General features: G+C 47.3%; 1 protein-coding gene across 1 annotated transcript in view; it reads right to left on the bottom strand.

The window, feature by feature from the left end:
• Positions 1–14877, bottom strand: part of PAMR1 (peptidase domain containing associated with muscle regeneration 1) — a 94167-nt gene that overhangs the window by 18948 nt on the left and 60342 nt on the right. The window lies entirely within an intron of this gene.

Genomic DNA, 14877 nt, shown 5'->3' with positions numbered 1-14877 from the left:
TCAAAAGATCTGGCCACGATCCCGGGCACACCAGGAAGCATGCCTGAACTCCGTAGAGACAGTCGTAGGAAATGTGGCACTGTAGGGACCACGAGTCATACCACATTGTCTGTGCCCTTGGTCAGGCCATCGATACTGAATGGGAGAAAAGAAGTACAGACCCTTCATCCTTACAGCAGGGGGTGGACCCACCTCCCTGTGCCCCAGACAATCACAAAATACACAGCAGACCTCAGCCATGCCAAGACAACAGCCCTATTCTCTTCATGATTTCTCATGTCTCATTTCCACCCATGTACCCCTGGCCACAAAGCACCTCTTTCCAAATGAGTCTAGAATGTGGTCTTTCCCTTCAGTCTCAAAGCTTTAACTACATATTTGAAGATCCAAAAAAAATCTTGTGGAACCAAAGGATGCAATGTGTACTTTACTTTCTGAACAGCCCCTGCACTGCCTTTTAGAGAAGAACTGATCAACTGATGCTGCTACTGAGCTGCTTTGCTGGGAACAGCACATAGTTAATGAGTGTTGCCTACGTCCCCTCCAGATCAGGTACTGGCAGGCGTTTCTTCCGCTGAACATTTAAATTAAGAAGGGCTAGAGTGTCAGTGGCAGATCAATCCACTGAGGTCGTGTAGACATCTCAAGGCTCTCTTCAGGCTCCGTGAAGCATTTGTGAACAACCCATTTGCTTAGAGAAACTGAGGGCCTTCCTCCTAATCATTTATTCCCGAGATCAGATTCATACCCCAAATGATCTTAACCAAACAACTCGTAGTAGTTCAACTTGTCCTTCAAAGAATGTCAGTTTCACTTCTTTGGGCTGCAGATTCCTTTTAGGTGGTCCGTGCCTTTCCTAACATTGCTCCCAATGTTTCCTCAAAGAATAAGGCACCAACCAAAGAGTAAAGTAATCACTGATCCTGGGGTGCAGGGTCTCAGCAAATACCTATCTCAACTGTTGACCGTCGTCTGAACTGCAAAGAAGATTTCATGCATTGCTGTGGATGTAAGTGACTTGATCCCGCTTTCCCTGCTGTGTTGTCTTTTTAACTAATGAGATAATCTCTTAATCCGTAGGTGGAATCTGAGCCAACATGCAAGCAGATTCTACCTTGGCTGCTGCTTCTACGAATAAACCTGGGGGATTTGCTGGGTTTCAAACTCCAGGTTTTATCCTGTCTCCTTCTCCCTGGTGTGCTAGACAGAACAAACAATGCCGAGAGAAACTTTTAACCGGGGCCCCTGTGGTCAATGCCATGTAGCCAGGCCATGAGAGGCACCGTTCAAAGGGCTGGCAGGACAATGGGAGAAAGCCTGGTGATGCTCTTCCCCCATGGAAGCAGCCATGCTGGAACCCCTGTCCCATATCAGTTCTATGGCAAGGCTTGACCAAGTCCTTCTGGGAGTGTGCTAGTCTGGGTAGACTAGAGAAACAAATCCAGGGAGACTTGTCTGGGTATAAGAAAGAGCTTTATATCCAAGAGCAGTTGAATAGTGAGAAAACATTCCAGTCCAAGTCCAGATCAAGTCCACAAATCCCGTATTAGCCCATATGTCTGATGCCGTTCTATAAAGGCCTCTTCAGACTCACAAAACACATGCAATGACACCGAATGCAGGAAGATCACAGGCCAGTGGGTGGGAAGTCTTGTAGACCCAGTGGCATTGTAAGCATCGCAACGCTGGCAGGGGGCTCCGTGTGGCTTTTCTGGTTCCATCAGCCTCTCTTCAGGTGTCTTTTCCACAAAGATGTCTCACAGGGAATGAGCCTTGTCAGTAAAGAGACTCCAGGGGAGTGAGCAGAAAAGAGAGTGTCTCTCGCCTCCAAGGAGGATTATAGGAGTTCCCAGAATCCTCAGGAGAAGGCCATGCTCACACAGAGGCCTCATTGGCTATATCCTGATTGGCAGGCCAGACTCCACCCCTTCATGCATAATCCTCTCAAATGAACAACAGATTATATAACTACGACAGGGAGGTATTATTGGTTCTTTCCACAGACACCTCTGGCATCTCCATTCACTCCCCATGGCCCTCTCATAAAGAACTGGGCTGGCTCTTACATACAGAGGTTGGGCAGGATGAGGGAGAGTTAGAGAGAAATAGCCATTGTCTTGGAGTTGATTTCAACTCATGTGTATCCAACTAGGACTCTAGTACATAGGCTTTCTCTTACAAGGAGGAAGGGCTGAGTCATTACCACTCCACATCATCCGTTCATTGGTCAAGGGAATGACGGACAGGGTGCTAACTCCTCAGCATTTCCAGTCTCATCACATACATGGACTACGGAGCTCTGCGAGTTAGAAAAAGCTCTCACGTAGAGTCGTAGAGACAGGAAGTTGGAAGCTAGTTTGGCTGGCATATAGAGGAATGGTGAAAACTGAACATATATGGTTACCAAATTCAAAACAAAACCCATGGTAACAGACAACTAGCTCTGACTCCTGGTGACAGTAGATAAGGTTTCTAAGGCTGTCAGTATTTATGGGATCAGGTGGCTGCATCACTCTCCCTCCAAAGCTAGGATCAGAGGGTGGGTTTGAACTGTGGAGCTTGCGGTTCATAGCCCAATGCCTACCCTACGTTGCCACTGGGGCTCGCCTAAGGTTAACATAAGAAAAGTTAACGCCCTTCATTTTCGAGGAAGAGGGCAGACTAGATATTTGAAATATCTGGTATTTTAAAAGTGGACATCTGTATTGTTTACAAAACTGGATGGAAAACATTTCCCAGGACGCACCCTTGAAAGGGAAACAGGGAGTCCAATAAAGTGGGCACTGTCTGTCACGCCAGGAGAATTTGAGCTTATTTTCCTCTAATAGCCAGCGAGACCCATAGCACTTGAGACATTTCTCTTTTTGCCTTTACTGCCAGGAAACTCAAAATCAGAGACACTGAGGTTGATTATTTAGCGTGACACCACAGGTGAAGTTGAATTTAATCCCCTGTCTTATCTCGGGCCCTCCTTTCGATGGTTCCTGATCTGCTTATGAATGATCTTGTCGTTACATTACAACCGTGTCTACCTTCTGTGTTCAGAAAAGGTTTCAGGCAAATCACAAAAGATGTATTAAAATATACACTTTCTCAAATTTTACATGAAGGAAATACCTACTGTAGCCAGATACACGCCTCAGTAACAAGCTAAGCCAAGTCCCTCATCTGACGCTTTCATCAGAGCTGTGAGAATCCCAGTGAGGGCGACTGCTCCAGGCTAGCAAGTTCACCACCCCATGACCTAGCCGGCGGGGGGGGGGGGGGGATTTAGGGGCTGCAGGCGTGTTAGTCTCAATCCTTTGCATCCTCTTGGTATCTACTCAGTCTCACTTGTCACCCAGATCCAGGAAATGGTATGTGGCAGAATGCCTGCTCTGTTTGCAGAAGGCATTAACTTGTCGCCGGGGCTTTGTTCATCCTGCAAACCTGACTGCACGTGGCCAATGCTCAGACGCAGCCATAGCACGGTCTCCCGTCTGTTTCTCTGTGCTTCCAGCTCAGTGTCAACTCAGATTTGAGTTTGGTGGCAAATATCTTTAACGCCCACACAGGTCTTCACTAAGCAGGAAGAAAGCCACCAACAGGCGACGTAATACCCTCTGAAAACCCTTTTTATCCCTCTCCAGCCGATGGCACTGTGCCCCCTGTCGCTTTCCAGCCCTCCGTCTGGGGGAAGGAGACAGTAGTCAGTGAAAGGATGCTTGGATTGCACACACTGCTATTTATTCATCCGGCAGCAATTTGCAGGCTGAGGCTTACAATTAGCTATTTGATCTTAATCAGTATTGTCCTTGGCCCCTGGTACACTGTGTTTTTCGGATACCACTTTTCCGGTGTTTGGTTGGCCTATTTAATGAGACAGCTAAAACTGGCCATGCTTCAGAGACAGGTCCACTTTGGAAAAACATAAAAATCTCCCTAAAGCTTCGGGCAGTCACTTCTGTGTGAAGTCCACCGGATTTGCGCCCATTTGGTAAAGCCTATATGATTGTCAGAAACAACAGAGCTACCTTCCACCTAGAGGATCTGCTAGCTCTTTGTAGGGCTTGCCTGACTCTTTGGAGGTTCAGATGTAGCCCCTGGGGAAGGGGATCGCGACTCTAATCTACTGGGGAGATATTTCCCAGGGATGTTCATGTGCGATTTTATGAAGATGCCCTGAAGCAGACAAATCAATTCTCTTTAGCTTGGTAGGAGAATGCCAACTCGCTGAGCACCAAGTCCTGCCGAGTTCCTGGCACACAAGAAGCTCTCAGCAAGTGCCCTCCACTCACCCAACAGTCCACTAGAAGGCCGTGTCGTCGGGGACTCTGTGACACGTGGCACTCCCCTCTGTGCCGGGGAAGAGCTAAAGTTGGGACCATTTCTTGGTATTGTCCATCAGAAATCCATAAATGGGTGGAATGACCCTGGGTATTTCCTCTGGGCCGGTGCCTGGTTCCTAACGGGTACTCAAAAATGACTCTGTTAAGTGGGATTGGCAATCTAGCACCGCCCCAATGGGGGATGGGGCCACAATCGCATGAGGGAATAACACACACAGCCCAGACCCTGGCATGAAGATGGCAGAGAGCAATGCCTGCTGTTCTTTGATTATTGATGCTCCCCTTCTTGTGTTTGCATCACAGAGGTCAACAGGGACACCGTGTGTACAGCAGAGACAACTTCTTATCCCCCGGAGCAAAGGGAAGGGCTAGGAGCGAGCACTCCAGCATGGCAGGAATGGGACAGCCATGGGGGCTCTGTGGCCTTGGACAAGGAGTTGGTGTCAGTTTGGGGGTCTCTAGTGAGGGGTATTTACTTCCATCCACACTTGATTCTGCTGTTCTCCCACTGACCACCACCTGGCATCCTCCTCCTCTGTTTTTCAGTGGGAAGAAGCTCTCATGGGTTGCTAATAACCCAGAACCAACATAAACCTGCCTCTGGAGGTGTGAAACTCACTCCCTCCATGACCTCATCTGCCCAAGTAAGAACCCCCAGGACCTTGACAAGGAGCAGACAAATACAAGCGAAGCAATTTCAAAAGAGTGGCGAGTCTGGCCCTTTCCATCCCCCAATGAAGTACCCCTTCCCATGCTCTATTTAGGACACAGTTGGGCTGAAGAATTATGGACATGGCCTCTATTTGTCTGGGCGCTCTCCATAGTCAGATAATTGCTAATTAGCAAATGGTCCCCTTGGGTGGCAATCCCCAAGCATCTGACCCTGAAGGACATAGGACAATGCGTTGTTGGTTATGAGAACACAGGACTCAAGGAGCCCAGAAGAGGTCATGATGAGATGCCCTTTGGTCTGTGTAGACTCGGCTCATCCAACAGGGGACGATCCGATCCGAATGAAAACAAAACTCTTTCCGTTGAATTCAAAACAAAAACAATAAAAACAGCCTTTTCATAACTATACAAGAGCGACTTCTATGGGGTTCAGTGATTGCAAATCCAAATGGAATGGCCCCCTCTGGATGACAACGGTTGATTCCTATGCTCGGGATGGAGAGCAGATGGGAACCTCAGGCGATTTGTAGGTGTTTTCATGGACTTGCTTAGTAACGATCTTGCTGAGGATCTCCTGACCTCTAAAGGCTTTAGAGGTCATGACTATGGGATCTCTGTAACTGTTACATCATCCCCCTCCTCCTCTCCTCCCTGCCCCTCTATAAAATATATCTATGAAACTCTGCAGCACCAATCTTCCAAATGACAATCATGGCACTAACACACAGCCCGTGACAGGGTAAATGAGTGACGACTGTTAAGTCCCATGAATAAAAGGGAGCTTGGTCAGATAAAATAATGCTTTGAGCAACTGGCCTGGCCTGCTGACAGCTAGGTTCTTCCCAGATTCCTCCACCTATCATTTCTAACTACTCCATAGAGAGGCTGCCCTGTCTACAGAAGCTCTTCATTCATGGTGCCAAAATGTGGGTCTTCTCTTTGGATCCCTTAAGACAATCCCATTGGCATTTGTCCTCTAAACCCAGATCTTGTCTGCCTGTATGCAGGCCCAGAGGTGACAATACCCATTATCCCCTGCTGGTTCCAGAAGGTCAGTTTACAGAGAAAACTTGAGACATCTGGATGTCTCAGAAGCATCTTCTGAAGTTCTGGGTCCTAAGAACATTTTCCTATAATTGCCTAATTTGTAGCAACAAGAGTTATTCCCCGAACTCTTTGTCCAGGGAGTCCTCTGCATTCGGCCAGACCTTTTGAATGGCAGTAACGCGGGGCCAAGCATAGCGATGTGAATAAGAGTTCATATTACTGCACTCAAGCCTCCTCTAGGGTCATTTCATGCAATCCCACAAACACCCAGCGAGGTCGCTGGTATTCGCAAATGGAGAAACTGACTGACGTTCATGGGAATTGAATGACTCGTTCAAGGTCACCTTGTTGGAAACTGCAGACCCAGCGCCAAAGGAGGACTTTCCAAGTCTGTGACCAGGATGCATCATCACCACGAAAATAGCAGCCTTGTGCTTCGCCCCATGTGTGAAAGAGAAGATGGGCCTCTGGGATGATTCCATCTCATAGAAGCCTCGCCTGAAGCATCTTCGAACAACCTGCGCGGATCCCACTGGCCTGCGGCATGACAGGTGTGCGTCTGTGGTGGGAGAGATGCTGGCGTCCGCACACATTCTCAGCGCATCCGCGGTAATGTTTCCCTGGCAACCCGACGCTCTTCATCACTGCATTCGGACGAGAAACGCGGGTTCACCGTTTGAAGCCGAAGTTTAAAGTGGGCTTCTCATCCCACTTTCTTCCCAGCCCGTTTCTTCCCAGCCCTTGGGACAAGCCAGTGGGAAACCTGCAGCTGCTCCCAAACCCAAATGAATCCAGAGTCACCGTTCTCCTTTAATTGGTGGAAGCCGTTTTGTTTCGTTCAAAGGCGTGCCAGAGCCTGCAGTGTGAGCACTGTGCCCGCGGATGGGCCTGTTTCATCCCCCTTCATTAGGATGCGTGCGGGGAGAGCCCAGCATCGTCAACTGGGCCAGGGGAACAAAGGCGACATGGAAATTGGAGCAGGGCAATGAATCCCTTGCTCGCCACTTGTTCAAAACAAGATTCTGACCATTTACTGGAGAACTTATTTTGTCGTTGTGCTCCATACAAAGAAACAGGAAACTTCAGAGAGAGGGGAGAAAGGGGCTCCGCTTTCTTACATGGTGGGCCAGAGAGGCTGAGGTCGAGGGGGTACTGGCAGAGGTTTTCTTGGCCCCAAAGCTGAGGAGGGGGCCCACTCCCCAGAGGAGGTCACCCGGGAGCAGGGGAAAGTTTTTCTTCTCTGGGAAACAACATGGGGAAGGAGCTGCCTGGCATAAGCGGTACTTGAAGACCCCAAGATCCGGGATTCTCACACCCTAGTTACCTAGAGTAACTGGAGTGAGGCCAGGCCCACGCTGGATGCTTCCACATTCCCCACGGGCCACCCCACACAGTCTGCGTGCGAATGCTCCGCTGACCCATGGGATCGCTCTGAACGTGAATGCACTGCAAGGTCGACGACGAGAACAGATGCTCATTTGTGGAAGGCAGGCGCGATCCCGATTTTAAAGACTGGTGTTCAGGACGCTTCATCGTGTAAATTGATAAAGCCTTTGACCAACAGCTTTGGCAATCGCTCCCAAACATAAAAATATGCATGAGGGGATACCTGCCCCCCAAAATGGAATTTTTCCTCCCAAAGCTATGTATCTAAATGTTTACAAAACAACCTTGTCACCTTGACAATCCTCTCCATTACACTGAATACATTGGTCAAATCTGTAAGTCGTTCAGTTTGCCCAGTGAAGCTTTTATTACGTCTTTTTTTTTTTTTTTGCGGGGTGGAGTGCGGGGAGGGGTACACCCTTGTATAGCCTTTGAACCCACCAGTCAACGTCTGGGGGTTATCTTATAAAAACCTCTCCTCCAGGTGGGGAAAGGAAAACAAAAGGATGAATACAAGGAAGAAAAGGGTAGTGGGGTCATGGGGCATTAATCCACCCAATGGAAGGGTATTGTTTATATCTCCACAGGGAAAGTGGGACCAGACTTCAACCCAGTGTCGCAAGCTGTGAATGCAATATCCCGGCGTGGAGGAGGGAACCAGTGGAGAGGTCTGGGAGGCTGGCCCCAGCACCATAAATTAAGTGGATTCCTGCCCTTCCCCGAAAAGAATGTGTTCCAAAGGACGACACTGACTCTGCAGCTATGGGAGATGGACATATCTGATCAGATCACACGGGAGCAGATGAAGGGGCAGGAGGAGATAGTGGAGCACAGCCTGGCCCACCAGGCCGTGATGATGATGTTCCTGAGTAGAGCAGCCAGTCCACAGAGAGAACAACATGGCTGGCCCTACTATGAGACATGATGCCCCTCAGTGACTAAGGGCGATACAGGGGACAGCACCGGAGACACAGTGTGGGAATTGCACTTGACCTGATCCCATCACACCGAGGCAAAGCACTGGGGGAGTGCAGTGGAACAGCACGGGAATGGAGTGGCAAGGTCCCCAGGGAATGCTGAAAGTGGACTTTGGGGCCAGGGCGTGGTGCCCCAACAGACTGGACTGGAAAACGCTCCTAAGGGCCAGCAAACGATCCCTGAACTAACTACAAGCTTTTCTCTTGTGAACAGTTTTGTTCTGTTCTTTGTCAGTGGTTTGTTGTTGTTGTTTTGTTGTCTGGTTGTATACTGTTGCTTTGTTTTCCTCTGTCTTGTTTTCTGCATGTTAGTGACTCCACAGGTCTGTCTGAATAGGACAGGCTGGATGAACTATCTGGAGGAAAAACAACGGGACCGACAGTTCCGGGGGGACTTGGGGTGGGGGGGTAGGGGGGGTAAGGAAGTGGTGTTAACAAACCCAGGGACAAGGGAAAAACACGGGACCCCAAATGGTAGAGAAGGGGGAGTGGCAGGCCTGGTGGGAAATAATCAAGGGTAAGGTTGCTTAGAGAAGAGGTATACTCTAGCCCAGGTGGCAATGAAGCATGGTAGTAGGGCAGGAGGAAAGTCAAGGGAGATGGAGGAAAGAGCTAGGAGTCAAACGGCATTCATGGAGGTCTAGACAAAGACATGTACATGCAAATATATATAGGAAGATGGGGAAATAGATCTATGTGTCTATATTTATAGGTGAAGTATTAAGGTGGCGGAAGGACCTTGGGCCTCTACTCAAACACTCCCTCAATGCATGAATACCTTCTTTTATTAAATTGGAACTCTATGATGCTCACTCTCCCGACACAACGGCTGGAGCCAAAGTGGGTGAACAAGTAAATGTGGTGAAGAAAGCTGATGGTGCCCGGCTATCAAAAGAGATAGTGACTGGGGTCTTAAAGGCTTGAAGATAAACAAGCGGCCATCTAGCTCAGAAGCAACAAAGTCCACATGGAAGAACACACCAGCCTGTGTGATCGAGTGGTCCCAAAGGGATCAGTTACCAGGCATCAAAGAACAAAAAATCATATCATTGACTGCACACCTCCATGATAGGATCGCTGAAGACAAATGGGTGCATAAGCAAATGTGGTGAAGAAAGCTGATGGTGCCCGGCTATCAAAAGAGATAGTGTCTGGGGTCTTAAAGGCTTGAAGGTGAACAAGCAGCCATCTAGCGCAGAAGCAACAAAGCCCACATGGAAGAAGCACACCGGCCAGTGCGATCACGAGGTGCCAAGGGACCAGGTATAAGGCATCATGCAAAAAAAAAAAGATATAAGTGTGTATATATATGTGTATATGTATATGTATATATATACCATATTAAATGAAGGGGGAAGTGCAGAGTGGAGACCCAAGGCCCAAGTGTCAGCCAATGGAGATCCCCTCATAGAGGGGTTTAGGAGAGGAGATGGGTTAATTAGGGTGCGAGGTAGTACCGATGAAGAACACAGCTTTCCCCCAGATCCTGGATGCTTCCTCCCCCCAACTACCATGATCCGAATTCTACCTTGCAGGACTGGATAGGGCAGAGGCTGTACACTGGTACATATGAGGGCTGGAGGTACAGGGAATCCAGGGTGGATGATACCTTCAGGACCAAGGGTGTGAGGGGCGATGCTGGGAGAGTGGAGGGTGAGTGGGTTGGAAGGGGGGAACTGATTACAAGGATCCACATGTGACCTCTTCCCTGGGAGAGGGACAGCAGAGAAGGGGGGAGGGAGACTCCGGATAGGGCAAGATATGACAAAATAACGAGGTATAAATTACCAAGGGCACATGAGGGAGGGGGGAAAGGGGAGGGAGGGGAAAAAAAAAGAGGACCTGATGCAAGGGGCTTAAGTGGAGAGCAAATGCTTTGAGAATGATTGGGGCAGGGAATGTATGGATGTGCTTTATACAATTGATGTATGTATATGTATGGATGGTGATAAGAGTTGTATGGGTCCCTAATAAAATGTAAAAAAAGAAAAGAGGAGAAAAAAATGATTAGGGCAGGGACTGTACAGATGTGCTTTATACAATTGATGTATGTATATGTATGAACTGTGATAAGAATTGTATGAGCCCCTAATAAATTGTTAAAATTTAAAAAAAAGATAAAAAAATTAAAAAAAGAAAATGATTAGGGCAAAGAATGTACAGATGTGTTTTATACAATTGATGTATATATATGTATGGATTGTGATAAGAGTTGTATGAGCCCCTAATAAAATGTTTTTTAATTAAAAAAAAAACAAAAAAAAACCTCTCCTCCATTCTGCCTGATGGAGTTGCACCGCCTCATACAGCTTCGCAGGCTTTCCTCTCACAAGTTGACCTCTGGGCCTGCTGAGGGGCGGGTGGGGCTGAGCATCGATCCTTCAGTTAGCAGCCAAGTCCTTAGCTACTGAACCACCGGGGCTCCTCCCACAAACCCCTACATGTGGGCAAATTAATCTGTGTACCTCTGCTACTCTTGGAAAGAGCCCTGGTGGGGTAATAGGCCAGGCACTGACATGCTAAACATAGGGTCAGTGGTTCAAACCCACTAGTTGCTCCACAGAAGACAGGTGAGGCTGTCTGCCCCCATAAAGATTTAAAGTCTCAATGCTGCTTATAGGGTTACTATGAGTCAGAATCCGCTTGAAGACAGTGAGGATTTGGGGAGGAGGGTTTAGGATGATACTCTTCATCACAGTAAGGAAGCAGAAGCAACATACAGTCTATCTTAAGGGACTGACTAAGCGTTTGTTTGCACATCCACCCATAAAGGAACGCCTGGCAATCATTTGTTTTCAAGCAAGGTCGGCCTACACGTACTGCCCTGGGGAAACTTCTCGTTTGGAAAATAACACGTGGGGACATACTCAGTGTCCAGCTGTGGTTTGAAAAAGGTAGTTTGCAGAGCACACTTCAGACACTCCCGAAGCATTTTCCTAAATGTTTGGGCCCTGAGAAAGGTTTGCTACAATCGTTGAATTTGTAAAAGCGAGGCTTGTCTCCCTAACCCTTCATTTGGAGAGTGCCCCCAATTTCTGCCCAGCTTCAGAATGCCATCATCCACTTCTGTTTGAAACCAGGTTTCTCGCCCTGTGTGCTGCTGACATTCTGACCTCCTAGCCTTCATGTTATAGAGGGGTGCTGCTGCCTGATGTCCACCAGCACCCCAGTCTAGAGCCTCTAGATGTCAGCAATCCATTCTCGCCCTCCCCGGTAAGGACAACCAACACGGTGTCCAGACACTGGGAAGGGTCCCCTGGAGTCAAGAACAGGCCCCTTGAAAACCACTGGTGGAAACAAGGGCCTACCTTACAGATAACTGTGGGGGGAGGTCAGTACTCACAGGCATCTTCCCTGAAGACAGTCCCTGCCAGACTGCTGTCTCCCCACACCACAGGGGTGGGGGCCTGCGACCATTAGCTTGGTTTCTGTAGGTGGAGTTCACACCCCACCAATAATGGTCTCTATCAGTTGCCCCCAGGGAACAGGCAAACCTGCTCTGTGACATCCAAAGTTAGGCTGCCATCCTGTATCTAGGACCCGCCCATCTTGCCACATGTATACCCCCAATCCCTCCTCTTCCTATTGCGTGGATACCCCTAAATCACCCCCTCCCATTACTGTATTACCTGTAGCACAACCCCTTCCTGTGACGTATGTCCTCACCTGTAATTAGGAGGCTTGCATGTCCCCAGAGAATGTAAAAGCTTGGGCTAGCATTAAATATCTCTCTTTCCTTCCACGTGGACCACCAAGCGGGACTGAGGAGAACATGCTACCATGAATTGTGTCTGACTCCATTTATTTCAATACTTCTATCTCTCATGCTCTCTATAACTTTACTATGATCTTTACTTATTATCGCTGTACAATTGCACCTACCGGACCCGTAATGATGTGTTTGGGGCTGGCTTCCCCTGACAGATAACTTGAAGTCTGCACACTATAGAAAGAAGTCGAAAAGGATACACACCAAACTGTAAACAGCAGTTCCACTAGGAACCAGGATCAGGAAAACAAGGCCCTCTGATGGCATCGTGGCTGTGTGTTGGGCTGCTCACTGCAAGGTCAGCAGTTTGAAACCAGCAGCCGAACCGTGGGGAAAAGATGAGGTTTTCTACTTCTGTAAAGAGTAACAGTCTCAAAATCTCACCGGGACAGTCCTACACTGTCCTAAAGGGAAATTATGAGTTGGAATTAACTCAATGGCAGTAAACTGGCTTGGTGTTTTTGTTGTTGTTTTCTTTTTTGGCTTATTTTTTTTATAAGTATAAGAGAGAACTCTGAAAAGTTCATGGAAAGATGGAATAAAAAGATAATGGAATTTCTCCATGAAACTTTTTGCAGCTCTCGTATATTTACTCTGTGATTAAGCAAAAAATCTATTTCTACTATATTCCCACTTACAGACACATGATACACATGCACATACGCACGTACACACACAAACTGCAAAGAATAACTGATATCACTGAAAAGACAGCCAATCAATCAGGACCCTCTTTGGGGAAGAGACAAACAGCTCTGACCTGGGATGGGAAGTCTTTTGAGATGACCTGGGATGGGAAGAGTCACTTGTAAGATAATAGACTAACAACTGTTTGTAGATCAGTTGCCTGGGTTTTAGCACATGGCAAGAACTCTGGCTGAGCGATGGTAAAGTACGTACGTGGGCAATAAGAGCTTCTGGCTTCTGTGTTCAGATTTATTGGGGACCAGTCTCCTGCACCATTCAGCTGAAAACCCTACATTGGCAAAAAGGAGCAATCTACCTTTTTCCGGAGTCCCTGAGTAGGGACACCATTCAAGCACTCGGCTGCCAAATGAGAGGCTGGAGGTTCAAGCCCAGCCAGGGGCACCTCCGAAGAAAAGCCTGATGGTCTACCTCTGACAAACCAGGCAATGACAATGAATGGAGCAGAGTGCAGCGGTGACACCGCCGAGGTCGCCAGGAGTCTGCGTGGACTTGTTACCTTCCACAGAGACGGAGGAGGGTTAACCACCAAAGCATCTTCATTCAACCAAGGAGTTTCCCTCATCATATTTGGTATCATATAAATAAAGGATAAAGTTCTCATTAATAGTGGCTGTTATGTTCTTAAAACTACTTCTTTTTTTAAATTTTAAACCAGTGTCTTGTCCAATTTGGACATTTTAGCATTTGGGGAATCCCAGAAATCTTGAGTTTCTTTATAGTTCTGAAGAATTTCCTCCAAGGGAATGCTTTGGATATTTTTCTTCCTTTTTTAGCATTTTGTTTTCCTAACCAATTATTCTAGAAAAATGGTTAGTGTTTGTTTAGAAATTAATAGGGACGTTTCCACAGCCAATGTCTGCAATGCTTCCTACCGCTGAGTTATTTGGAGCTCATCCCAAACTTCCTGAGGGGAAAAAACAAACCTGAATCATATAGCCAAACAATAACACAAGTAACCCCATATTTATGCCAACTAATGGCGTATCAGACACCCACTGCCAGTATCTTCACCCAGCTACTTCTGTATTGCACTAAGAGAACTGTGCTTTGGGAAGATTTTGAAAATTGGCAAGGGAAAGTTTTCTTGCCAATCTTTGACAGTGTTTTAAAGAAATTTGAGACCGTTTCTGAATTCAATTATGAATAAGTTCACAATGCATACCTTACATTGTGTGTGTGTGTGTCTATAGATATATATTCTGGCTAGAATAATAGTGAAGTAGAAATTTGGGGCTCACAAGTCACTCAAATATCCTCATCACCTTGGGGACTTATTTTATCTTTCCTTTCTTTTTCCCTCCTTCCCCTGCTTTGATCACACTTCTTAAAGTCATTTTGCTTATTTTATGTTATTTTCTTTCCCTGCAATTTTGCCTTTCAAGCTTGATTGTTTGGTTTTTAATTAACCAAAGGCCTAATCAGAGAACTAAGCCATATTTTTTGTCTTATTTCTCTCTGAATCTGCAGAGATTTGCTCCAAATCTACAATTAATAAGACCCTAGAATCACACTCTCTGCAAGTTCTTGAAACAAGGTCCCTATCCTGCCTCACGCATTCTATGGGAAAATTCCACAAGACTGCAATGAAGAAGCAGACATCATTCTTAAGTATCGTGATGGATTAAATCATGTCTTCCCAAAATATGTGTAGAATTCCTGGCCTTAAATGAGATTCTCTTTGGAAACAGGGATTTTCTTTGGTTACATTAGAAAGGCCAAACCAGTGTAGGGTAGACGCTAAATCTACTCACCTCTGAGTTATAGAAACACCAGGAAAGATACAGAGACGTATCCAGAGAAGGTAGAGAGATGCCACATGAGGGGTGACGACACGCCAGCCAACCTCAGAACACCCGGGGCCACAGACAAGAAGGGGACCCACACAGCCACAGACGCGGAGTCTCAGGAACGGCAAGAGAGAGATGCCGCCTCTTGAAAGCTACCCACTCCCGCTACAGTAGCGCGCAGAGCAAGATGCCGCCAGTGGTGG

This window comes from Tenrec ecaudatus, chromosome 4, assembly GCF_050624435.1.
Source record: "Tenrec ecaudatus isolate mTenEca1 chromosome 4, mTenEca1.hap1, whole genome shotgun sequence".
Taxonomy (NCBI): Eukaryota; Metazoa; Chordata; class Mammalia; order Afrosoricida; family Tenrecidae; genus Tenrec; species Tenrec ecaudatus.
The sequence above is the reverse complement of the archived record's forward strand: the minus strand, read 5'-3'. Positions and strand labels throughout refer to the sequence as shown.